Here is a 13608-nt window from a genome sequence, read left to right as displayed (position 1 = left end):
TAACGCTGAATGAATGACAAACACAAACAAAAGTATACAATCAAGCTGAAATTAATGAAATGCACGTTTTGAATACACATTGATACAAATATACATAGATAGAAAAATAACCATAAAATAATGCATACATATATAAATATAACAGAAAAAAAAAATATTCAATATATAATATAATTAGATATGAATTCGAACCAGAAAAGTAAAGTAAATTAAAAAAGTAGAAGTACTCAATGGAACTTGTAAGTCGTAACCAAAGTATCGGAAAGCCACAATTTTTTAAGCCTCTCCTTGAGTGATGCTACAGATTGGGATTGCCTCACGGACACCGGGATCTCGTTCCATAACTTAACGGCATGGACAGTAAAGGATTTCTTATATGTGCGCGTCGTATTGGAAGGAATTGTGAGTGAAAGATTGGTGCTTGATCGAGGGCGATGACCACAACCAGCAGCTAAATAACTAAATCTGTCGGAAAAATTAATATAAAAGCGGGCGGAGCAGCAGGAAGCGCCGAAATTTTTAAACGTAATAAAAATAAGAGCCTCGAACTATTTTGTACCATTTGGCGTTGAAACTCTAGGTCCATGGGTCTCAGGTCTCAGCGCGCACAAGATTTTTGCAGAAATCGCGAAGCGTCTGGTTAACATAACGATGACCGAAGAGCTGGCGACTTCCTCGCACAACGTATCAGCATTGCAATACAACGAGGAAATGCCGCCAGCATCCTTGGTAAAATACCTCAAGAGCCCATTTTAGATTGAAGTAATGTAGTTATAGTAACACCACTGTATATATCCACTATGTATACTGTTATTGTAAGTAAAATATGATGTAACAAATTAAATTAGTAAATAAGTATTATTATTATCTCCTTTATTTATTTCTTTTCAGGCTAGGATTTTTACAATATGTAGGGTAAGTTGTTGATCAATGAAACACCAAAAGTTCAAAGTGTTCAAACCTTCCTATCTCTGTTGTTTTTAAAGTTATGAGTATAATATTTCGTATGAAGATAAATAATTTAGTTGGCTATCGTATGGCATTCTTGATTTCTACTTATCTTTAACAGTTTCTGTATTATAATCCTTTTAAAAAAAATGAGTTTTGTTTCATTGTGTACTTATGCATGTTTTCAATGAAACACTCCAATTTTTACAGTGAAACAAATGTAATAATTTTAGTCTACCTTGAAACATCGTTAATAAACGTTGAAACACTGTTATAAATACGTGACATTAATACATATATGCTTTAAATCAATTAATGACAAAGGAAAGGAGAAAATAGTGGTACCCTGAAATTGGTTATTTAAGAGGTTTCCGACATATGGAATGCATATAAGATTGCCGAAATATATAAGAGCGAAAGACTTGTATCATTGTACACAAATAAAGTTTCATTGTGAATGGAGAATCTGGTCGGCGCGTACGGCATGCTGCAAGAAAGGTACGCCTTTTATGTCCACGGAGCATGATTGCCAACTAGGTGGGCCCGGGAGGGTTTTGAGCATCTCCATGCTTGATATTATACACTTTCTGGCAACATAGTGTTTTATAAATATCGTAAAGTTTCATTGAGTACGACTGTTTTAATGTTAGACATGTGACCTTAAGCCTTGCCATCAATGAAACATTCAACATATAAACCATCCTATATCAGTCGTTGCTAAAGTTAAGTATCTTATATGTTGCCATAGGATAGACAAATTATCATAAACGTTCATGGTATTTTACTTTCACAAATTTCGCATAAATTCTTTAATTATTTAAAAAAATAATGGTTTTGTTTCATTATGTACTGGAACTTGGTGTTCAGTGAAACACCTGGACTGTTACAATGCTGTTTCATTGTCAACAAAAAATGGCATTGGTAATCAACAGTGAAACAATGCTATACGGCCAAGTAGGTTGATCATTTAGATAAAAGTGTAGAAAAAAAAACAAAAGTAGAATGGTCAAAAACAAATTATGAAAGAAATGAAATTTCGGTTATTAACCGGTTTGTGTATCCGCAAAACCGGTTATTAACCGAGCCCAAAAATCTCAGTTAACCGATTTTCGATTAACCGGTCTAATCCCTAGTTGGCAGCCAACGCTCTACTGCCCTCTATGGTATAGGTTTTTAATAAACACTCTATAAAACATTGACTACTCCGCCTTTTGCAAGGCAATGTATGGAGGTGGTTTCCAGATTATTGGCATAAAACGAATTTGACAAACAATTCTTGAAATGAACATATTCACAAAAACAACTTAAAAACCAATCTAAAATAATTTTGTAAAAATGGTATCCTATTGCAATTTATGACTTGGTCTACAATTCTACATAATACATAATGGTACATAATATACAATGAAACACGAGACATGATTCGTTGTACACTATTGTAAAAATGGAAACCTGTTGCAATTTCTCACTCGGTCTACAATAAAACTACATAGTATACAATGGAACATGAGACCTGTTTCATTGTACACTACATACACATGTTTCATTGTGAGACAACGGGATGTTTATTCAAACAATTTAACTGCACCAAAGAGTGAACGATATTTAAAAATATTTAGCTCCAAATAAACTTTAATACACATAGAACACAACAAAAAATTTAATAACACCAAACTCGTTTCTATTTCTTGGTTAAAAATCCAGAAAAATAAATAAAACAACTTACTTTTGCCACACGAATTTATATTAACGCTCGCAACAACGTGCTCTTTCCCCGAGGCGTGCTCGCGTATTGGGGAGGCGCGGGGGGTCCCTGAGTCCATCCTTGCTTGATTGCCGGCACTAGCTGGTAACACCTAGTTTCCGAGATATTGCAAAGTTTCACTGTGTCCGTTTGTTTCAACCTAGGACAACGGACCCTATATAAAAGTAAAATATAAAAACACAAAAAAATACAAAAGATATAAACACATTATAAAAAACCTAACCTAGGGTGCCGCCAGCAGCGGGGCAGGGCCCAAGCTGCCGGTGGTCAGGGCCGCAGAGAAAGGAACCGCCGGAATATCCGCGTCGTGTCCAAGATTATTATTATTTAAGTATTATTGTATCTCCTTGGATTTCACGGGTCTATAAATTCCGGTCTTTTGATAGGCTTGCGTGGGGATATAGATCCAACACGTAGAGGCCTCTTGGAGAGCTTTAATGTCATGTAGAACGCCTGCTGGAACCCGTTCACGGGCGCAACAATAGACACCCATGAACCGGTCGCAACAGGCATTGGGACTATTGTAGTAAAGTGAACAGTATAACGGTCTATGGATTGAAGTTTGGGAGGACAATGAGACTGGGTTATTGCAAAGACGTCCAGACACCTGCCATAACAATGTTTTCACTAGTTATCGAGGCAGGCGGTGACTCGCCGCCCACTAGATGGGCCCCTGAAAATGCCGTCGTGAAGACGACCAGGAGCAACACCGGTGTGAGCGGCTCAGGGGTGTCGAGAGGTGTACGCCGCTTTCTACCCAGTGGCTGATAACAGCCACTGTGCCAACTCGCTTCTTATGCAAGTTTTCACTTCCACCCCTGGAGCATTTAGCTCTTGCGACTCCTCTCTGGACGGCCAATGAAGGCAAGCCAGAGCTGAGAGTCCTGCGGGTCCCCTTGGGGTCCACTCCGACCGACGAAGATACGCCAGAGACGGAGACCCTGACCGACTCTCGAGAATATTCGGGTCCGTGGGGTCGTTACTCCCCAACAGCTCGCCACAAGCTGCCCTGCGGTTTAAGTATTACTATTATTAAATTAGTTAACTACTTACGCATATTTAAATTTTTCTTGGACAAAGTTAATTGGAATCATTTTATGTCTGGCTGTCAATTATTCAAAATGCGAAGCTATTCAAATGTCTGTCAAATGTTAATAATTATAAACACACACCTCGATCGATCAAAAACGCCTCTCCATATAAACGTAGTCCCCATTTCCCTCTCTGGATATTAACTCTATAGAAAATGGTGTTACACAATTTGATTTGTATTAACCACAGCTTTGCCCCTTTGTTTCAATTTGTTTAGACCTTATAAGAGTTAGGAACTCATAAAAAATTTAATAAAATTTGTTTTTCGCCTCCTAACTCTTTTAATATACCACGTTGGTGGCAAACGAGCATACGGCCCGCCCAATGGTAAGCAGTTATCGTAGCCTATAGACGCCTGCAACATCAGAGATATTACATGCGCGTTGCCGACCCTTTAAATACCTGTACACTCCTTTTTTGAAGAACCCCATACTGTATCCCGTCGGGAAAACCTCGGCAGTTATAAAAAAAATCGAAAAAAATCAAGTGAATGGGCCGAGCATTCGGGGAGGAAAATGGGGACTAGGTTTGCATGGAGAAGCGGTCGTCCACTATTTACTTAAGAAACATAAAATCATCAAAAAAACTCTTGCCTGATTATTAATGCACGAAATTTAGCAAATAATGGGTGGTAAGTAGGTAATAAAAATGTAAAACGAATATAAAATTAGATGATTATAGATACCTATTGAATAACCTCCTAAAGCCTGGGGAGCAGTGGGGGAAAACTGTAGCGTTCGGGTATTCTCGGCTCCGTCCGGCACAGCATTGCTACGAGCAATTATTAGGGTTGGCACAACTTCACGTGCGTGCACAAACAGTGGCGGGGCAAGACCAAAATTTTATATGGGCAAGGTACATTTACCGAGGCCCTCAGCTCTGGTGGCGCAAGAAATAACGCACATTTTTACGTTGTATCCGAGATAATATACTTATTTGAGGCGCGAGGCCCTTCGGACCGCGAGGCCGAAGGCGGTAGCCCACGGCGCCCATGCCTATAGCCGCCTCTGTGCACAACCACAGATAAGATAATGACTTGAATTTTCATTATCATTTTTGAAGACCTATCCATAGATACCCCACACGTATGGGTTTGATGAAAAAATATTTTTTGAGTTTCAGTTCTAAGTATGGGGAACCCCCAAAATTTATTGTTTTTTTCTATTTTTGTGTAAAAATCTTAATGCGGTTCATAGAATACATCTACTTACCAAGGTTGAACAGTATAGCTCTTATAATTTCGGAAAAAAGTGGCTGTGACATAATCGGACAGACAGGCGGACATGACGAATCTATAAGGGTTCCGTTTTTTGCCATTTGGCTAAGGAACCCGAAAAATGAGGACTACATTTATATGAAAAGGTTCAAGCGGCAAGCTTTAGTCTTTAATAATTATGAGTTAACATTGTGGATGGTATAGTCGCGGACATTAATTGTTGAACCATTAAGGGTTTAAGTTACATAAGTTACATTGGACATTTCATACCGTTAATATTGAGAATCAAATTAGCTTGAACCATAAATAGATCAACAATTTAAGTCCGTGACCGTACTTACTAGGTACTTTTCCTAAGTTCACTTGCACTGATGATAGGTCACGTACGCTTTTCATATCGGACTTTCATTCAGTCGTGGAATGATCTAACGATAGATAATATTTCTAAGAAATTATGATTAATCGTATAGGCATATGTGAATTATAATATAAATAAATAATAAATAAAGAGTTAAGAGTCACACAATGGTATGGTAATATGGGTAAATCATATTTTATTTACAATAACAGTAGGGCTAAGATGGTCGGCTCTTTATCATTTGTCACCATGCCTGTCACATTCTAACAAGTATGTAAGCGCGAAAGTGACGGACATAGTGACAAGTGATAAAAATGGAACCATGCTGCCAACGCTGTTATACATAATGGATATATACAGTGGTATTACTATAATTAGCTTAAATCTAAAATAGGCCCTTGAGGCATTGTACCAAGGATGCTGGCGGCAATTCCTAGTTGTATCACAATGCTGATACGTTGTGCGAGGAAGCCGCCAGCTCTTCGGTCACCATTTACGTCAACCAGACCAGAGATTTCTGCAAAAAACTTGCGTGCGCTGGGACCCCATGGACCTGGAGTTTCAACGCCAAATGGAATTGACATGGAATTTGACTTGAACATTCAATTAGTACCGAGTTGGCCGTCGGCGGCCATTACATGATTACGTCACAGGTAAAATAACTAGTACCTGTCGACAATAAATAATTTCGTACTTTTTTTTATATATACATCGTTTCGCCGATGATATTGCGTTCGGCCACTAACTCCTCGATCTCGGCATTTGTCCCTGATTCTTCAGGTGCCATCGTCTTTCTGAATAAGTCCTAGGATCTTGCGAAAAACTTTCCTTTCCGCTACTAGGAGCGAAATGAAATCCAATAGACTTCGTTGGTTCGGTCTCTAACTCAGAATGGGAGAGGATCGGGCTGTCCAGAGGGCGTCCTTGGGACGACCGACTGATAGCCGTCCGGTGGGTCGGCCCAGGTATCGCTGGGAAGACAGTGTGGCGACTGCTTGCTTCAGCTTCGCGTCAAGAACTGGCAGGAAGTGTGCGCAGGATCAGGGCAGGTGGCAGGCTCTCGTTTTGGAGGCCAAGATTCTTTTTGGATCACTGAGTCAAGTCAGTTTGAGTTTTTTTTTATGAGGTTTTCGTAAATCAGAGGAAGATTTTTAGGAAATACTGAGAATTTGCGCTTAAGTATATTGTACAGAATTGGGAACTCTATCTATGTTTTCACCAAATGTTATCAAAATCTGACGAAAAAAGAAACCGAAAAAGTGCGAGTCGGACTCGCCCACCGAGGGTTCCGTACTTTTTAGCATTTGTTGTTATAGCGGCAACAGAAATACATCATCTGTGAAAATTTCAACTGTTTATCATGGTTCATGAGATACAGCCAGGTGACAGACGGACAGACAGCCAGACGGACGGACACCGGAGTCTTAGTAATAAGGTCCCGTTTTACTCTTTGGTTACGGAACCCTAAAAAACCACAACCAAATAAAATTCGGTCCTCAAGTGTGTCATAATTCATAAACGGTGTCATTATAATATTGTTTGGTGCTTTGACCTCCCTATTTATAACCGCCTGAATCCATCAGGGGGCCTAGTCAAGACGACAATCAGAAAACGAAACGCTATTGTCTTTCTATCACTCTTCTATATTCGTGCGATAGAGACAACGTTTCGTTTCTCTGCAAACGTTTGTCATCTTAGCTAGCCCAGTCCCGTTAATCGCGAAAGTTTAAACCAGTATAAAAATAGAATGTACTTTGAACCTAAATATGTTATTTCGCGGGTCGCGTGATCCGAAGCATGCTCTCGTGCACGGCAAGGTCGCTCAATGTCGGGCTATCACCATTCTTATCCATGAGCTCTCTCATTTGGGTTCAAACTGAGGGTTTCCGTTATTTTCCTCTCTATCACTTGAATATGCAAGAGCGATAGAGGTGCAGATTATAAAATTTCGATTAGCATTTCGACGGGTAGCATATAGGGATTGCAATCCGGTCCGGCGGATCCGGTAATCCGGCCGGATCCGGCACTTTTCAATGGCTACCGGATCCGGTAAAAATCACCGGATCCGGACCGGATCCGGTAAAATAAAAAAACGCCTAAATACAGCACGCGCTGTGCGTTTTAGATGAGGAAAATGCGACGGATGAGAGGTATGAAGTTGAATAAAACAAAAAACGAATGAACAAGTTTAAATTTAGTGAGATAAAAATATATTTATTATGACGATGACTAGGAACAGGAGAGAATTTCTTCTTCTTTCATGTTGGTGGCATGATATGACGATTACATAAATACTGTAATACAAGGAAAAATTAAAGGATGGAGATGCCATGGAAGGCATTTGTTATGTGATAATGTTGTGATAGGAGATTAAAACTAAACACATGAACAGGATTAAGTCGGCGGTACTCAACCGACTTGAATTGAGCTCTTTAATATGTGTGAATAAATATATGATAATCTTTAGTTTACTCCGATTATATATATATATATATATATATGATAAAATATAGATTATTTTCTGTTCAAATTTAAGAAAGAACCTTTTTCTTCACAATTTCATCCAATTGTATGCAATTTCCTTCATCTTCAGGTACGTGCTACTCTACGTCTAGCCAATTCTTTATTTGATCCATGTAACTTTTCTTAGGGAGTCCCTTTCCGCGATGGTTTTAATCCTACACTCTATTATTTTTGCACGAGTTCGCCGTGTCGCATTTCGTTCCCTATAATTTGCCCTTCTATCCCTAAAAATCATTTTTTTAAATCATACAGTCTAATACTTTCTCGCACAAAAAAAATTAGAGCAAGATATATTGGAGCGCATTTAATATAATTTTGGTTAAAAGTAAAATATCTTATTTTGTTACTAGAATGGATGTCAACGTTACAAAGAATTCAATTAAACAACAGTTACGAAAACTTGTCCTTTCAAGGAGTTCCATTTCCCACCCCACATCAAAAATAATCAAATTCATAATTATAATCGAAAATTTGAGTACATGTGAATGATTAAATATGATAAAAAACCGATTTCATATTTTGTTTTTAAAGTGATACTGACATTGTAACACTTTTTACTACTAAGTTCTATTTTATTGTTAAGAACTTATTTATTTACTTCAAATTATAGACTTAGGAATACGTATTACGCAAAAAACTAGAAAAATATGTCATTTAATTAACCTTAATATCCCTATACCAATCCGGATCCGGTCCGGCCGGATCCGGCCGGATCATGGCCAAAATCCGACCGGATCCGGCCGGATTGAAAATCAATCCGGTTTGCAATCCCTAGTAGCATATATGTGTTCTCGAGTCGGATATTTAAGGCCACTTTTCGACATAATGTCAGTGAATTAAGTATTAATCAGAAGCTTTTATCAGACAAAAATAAAAACGTGGGGCATTTATATAAAAAAAAAATAAGTAAGATATAAGATTATAATAATAAACCACAAGGTTTTATAAGAATATTATCTCCATACAAAAAAGGAAAATGTTTTTTCACTTCTAAATATTTTCCATTCTCCATGATTTTACATATGATAAAAACTAGATTTATATGTTTTCCTTTTTTTCAAAATTTGCAATACTTACCCACATTTTTTTAAACTACTCATAGTGTTCATGCCGATGAGTAATGTTACCAGAGCTCAAAGAGGGTGCGATGTTAGGGCCGGCAACGCGCATGTACTCCTCCAGAGTTGCAGGTGTCCATAGGCTACGGAGACTGCTTGCCATCAGGGCCGTATGCTTTTTTGCCACCGACGTAGTATAAAAAACCTATAAACCTAAATTATATTATGCTGAAGCGATCGATATCAAAATCAAAGTGATTTTTTTAAGATTAAGTAAGTGGAAACAGTCTTCTCCCGAAGTGGAAATTTCATAGAAAAAGTACCGTTATTTCGTTAGGATCGCAAAGCTATTCTTCCCTCTTAAACTTTTCTTTGGTAGTATTTACTTTTCTAAATATAGGTACAGTTTTACATTTTATTAAATCATCATTATTTTATTTTATTTTTTGTTGTCGTCTGAGAGGCCATCACTTAAAGCTAGAAAGGCATGTTTTAGGATACTTTCTGAGGATACTTTTTGAGGGATTGGAACAAACTCCCAGAAGACGTGGTTTCAGCGCAAAATATTATCTAGTTTAAAAATAACTTAGACAAGCATATTACTTATATCCCTATCTATACTCGTTCATGATAACTATCTTTATGATTACCGGATATAGGCTACGTAACGTAGTCCTCATTCAACTTTCCTCTAAAACGAGGGCGCCGACGGCGCTCGGTTCTGGAGCATCTGAAGTGCGCCGCTTACGCTGAAACTTCATCTGACTTTCTCAATCCTGTTGGTTAAGACAGTGAACCTACAGCAGAGCCTGAGGAGTTGGAAGCCAATAATTAAGTGCAAATGCATCTAGGCAATTTATGAAAGAAATGTTCTACCAGCCATTATTAGTAAACAACTCAACATTTGCTTCTAATTACTTTGCCACTTTTGTGGATAAAATCTTGGGATAAAATGCAACTTTTTCATCAGCTCGCGTAGGCAACATGCCAATCGTTAACGCTCTGTAGCGTAGCATAGTCATCTCTCTCTCTTCCATATTAGTGCGACAGCGACAGTTGCATTTCGTTCGCTACGGAGAGTTAAAGATTGGTATGCTGGCTCAGCGGGCTGTTTTTGAAGAATAAATATAGCCTTTACGAGTTTGTGCGGTGAAAACAAATATGGCGGGGTCAAGCTAAATAAAGCCGAAAAATAAATACATTGATAATATTTAATCACGCAAGAATACGGAAAGTAAACAAATGGCTGAGCTTTGGAATGATCCATGCGATTGTCATGCAGGGGCAGTAGGTAATCAATTTTATATTATTTTCCAAACGCTTCTGCTAAATACATATGAATTAATATTTCGTAACTAACAGCAACACCATTTCGGTGTACAGTCAGCGTCAAATAATTCGTAGCAGTCAAAGTGGTCAAATAGTTCGGTACACCATACTAAATATATGGTGTACCGAACTATTTGGCTACTTTGACTGCTACGAAGTATTTGACGCTGACTGTACCTTATGTCATTGCAATAATATTTACAAATAATTTGTACTACATTGGATCAATGTGTATTTTAAACATCAGACTTGAATCCATTAAAAATAAATAAAGATTTTATTGAAAAACTTTATTTCATTATAATCGAAGTCTTGAATCTAAATATTCAATATCACTCATAATTGAGCTAGCTTCAGAACAACCAGAGAGACTCGTACAAATATCTTCATCTGAATTGGATGTGCTTGAATCTGATAATGTCAGAATAATATAATTTAATTATAAAAAACCAAAACCTTAAATTATATTTTAAAAAACCTACCATAATTCAAATAGGTAACACTAAAACTACACTAAGCCTAAAATAACCCACCCTGCATCGTACCTGGCTCAAAGGTCCCCATAATGCCTGCAGCATAAAGGTCCCCATAATGCCAGCAGCATTCCCCCGCTGAACTGCTATAGAGACCTGTTGAACCAAGTCATCTGATAAATACGTGATAGGTACGTGGATTACAAGTGGATCGTGAATATCATCTAGGTACTATATGATAAATTCGAGATACTGGACTTAATCAATCCAATGCATAAAATGGCAAAGTATCAAAATTGTTTGTGAGTAGATAATGAATGACCTGTAAATTAATACATTTTGTATAAATATACTGGAATGTACTTTTTCGTGTGAACAATTTCGTGTCGGAGATTAATTATTAGGGGGACTATTGAATAGGTGACTAGTGAAGAATTAGGGGGACTAGTGAAGGAGCGCTGGTGGCCTAGCGGTAAGAGCGTGCGATTTGCAATCCGGAGGTCGCGGGTTTAAAGTGTTTAAACCCCCCGGCTCGTACCAAAGAGTTTTTCGGAACTTTATGTACGAAGTATCATTTGATATTTACCAGTCGCTTTTCGGTGAAGGAAAACATCGTGAGGAAACCGGACTAATCCCAACAAGGCCTAGTTTACCCTCTGGGTTGGAAGGTCAGATGGCAGTCGCTTTCGTAAAAACTAGTGCCTACGCCAAATCTTGGGATTAGTTGTCAAGCGGACCCCAGGCTCCCATGAGCCGTGGTAATATGCCGGGACAACGCGAGGAAGAAGAAGGGACTATTGAATAGGTGATAGTTCAATATTAAATACAATAGTATAAATACCCGTTATGGCAGAAACACGTTCTGTGAATTTTTAGTAAGTAGATAGTGAAGCTTTAAGCGCTTTTTCTCGCTGATGAAACAAAATAATATTGAAACATAATTTCCCTTGTTTAACTATCTACGATTTTATCCCGTTTCGATATTATTATATACTGTACTGCTGTTTTTAACACGCTTTTATTAGGTCGACCTGTATGTAACTATGTAATGGAATCTAAGGTAACTAATTTAACCATCTTCCAAGGATCGTAGCGTCATGAAAATTGGCCGCTGTATGTAATTCTGATGATAATACAATAATATGGTACTGTCGAACTGATCTGATGATGGAGCTGGAAGATATGAACTGGAACTTCATGATGGAACATCGTATCATAGCTGTGTTTGGATTTGTTAGAAAAGTCTTGTAATGAACTTCAACCACGATTAGGTTTCAAGGTCTGATGATGAAGCTGGAAGATAGGCACTGGCATTCCATGATGGAATATCGATCATAAGCGTGTTTTTCTAGTGTTTTTTAAACTATTAATTTATTGTAAACAAAAAAATATATAAACGACAGAAATTTGTTTACTTTGTATTAGAAATGTGTCTAAGGTTTGATTGCAATGTAAAATTGGTAATGTTAGTTCCCATTTGTCACGACTTTTCTCTTTGCTCAAACTCTACACTTATTCATGTGGACCGTTTTTGAAGGCATAAATATACTAAGAGCTTCGTCTATACATATTGAATTGTCTTTGATATTAACTATAGATCATATCATTGACGACGACGCGTACCTTTATAGGGACCGTACGCGTTGGAGGATCTGCCATCTTGTGACCTGAATCGGAACAATAAACATGTACATTTCCCTATAGGGAGCGTGCATGAACTGTAGGAGGCAGCACAGGAGCCATCAGATATTTGGCGCGAGGCGTAAATGTGATGTTTACTGTTCCGATGTAGCCCACAAGAAAACACGTGACGTGTGAATGTACATGTTTATTGTTCCGATTCAGGTCACAAGATGGCAGATCCTCCAACGCGCACGGTCCCTATTCGTATTGTCATGTACACCTTACACAGTAGATTAAGGAAGAATGTTAAGTGCTACGGTTCGCCAACAAACTGTCAAGCAGTATGGCGAAAAATATGTAAAATGAATTATGCTGTGTATTTCTTATTGAGTAAATAAAAAAAATTAAAAAAAGTTATGAAACGAAGACACGAACTATATTATTTCGTCGCTGGTAATCTGAATACCAACCGGCTAACTATTACAAAAGGGACAATGATATCGCCAAATTGATAAATTGCCGATCGCGCGAACTATGCACTATCCCGCCAATTGGTTAACAGGCCGTATCCTTTATCATACGAGTACATACACTAGCCAGTGGGTCGACACTCCTTCATTCGGCTTTTCCCGGCTCCGTTCGGCTCAGCATTGCTCCGAGCAATTATTAAGGTTGACACAAGACGTCCCTTCACATAGTCAAATAACTAAAGGAAAACCCGATTTTTTTACCGACTTCATAAAAAGCAGGAGGTTGTCAATTTGACCGTTTTTTATGTTTTTTACCTCAGAACTCCGTTATTTTTGAACCAATTTGAGAAAATTATTTTTTGAAGTATAGAGTTCCAAGTTGGTCCCATTTAAGTAACTCAGTTCTGATGACCTCCATGAAAATTGAGGGAATTCTTCAAATCTCGGACTCGGGTACGTCCTTAAACTACGTCCAAAAGAGAGGTATGGGCATTGTGAATGTCATCTCGCTTTGTGTGGTATGGCACAGCCAGTGGATGTCATTCTAGATCTAGAGGAGAGCCCAACTGGAGAAGTACCTCCACCTTACAGAAAACCGCAGCCAAATAACACTAGACCCTATCACCTTACTCATAGTGTTGTGTTCCTGCCGGTGCACGGCGAGTGGGTTGCCACTTATTTTTTCATATGTGGTGCTAAAATCATAACCCTTTTCGCCGTGATCAATTAAAAATCAGTTAGTGTCATGAAAAT

Source organism: Cydia pomonella, chromosome 2, assembly GCF_033807575.1.
Source record: "Cydia pomonella isolate Wapato2018A chromosome 2, ilCydPomo1, whole genome shotgun sequence".
Lineage (NCBI taxonomy): Eukaryota > Metazoa > Arthropoda > Insecta > Lepidoptera > Tortricidae > Cydia > Cydia pomonella.
Note: the sequence above shows the minus strand (reverse complement) of the source record.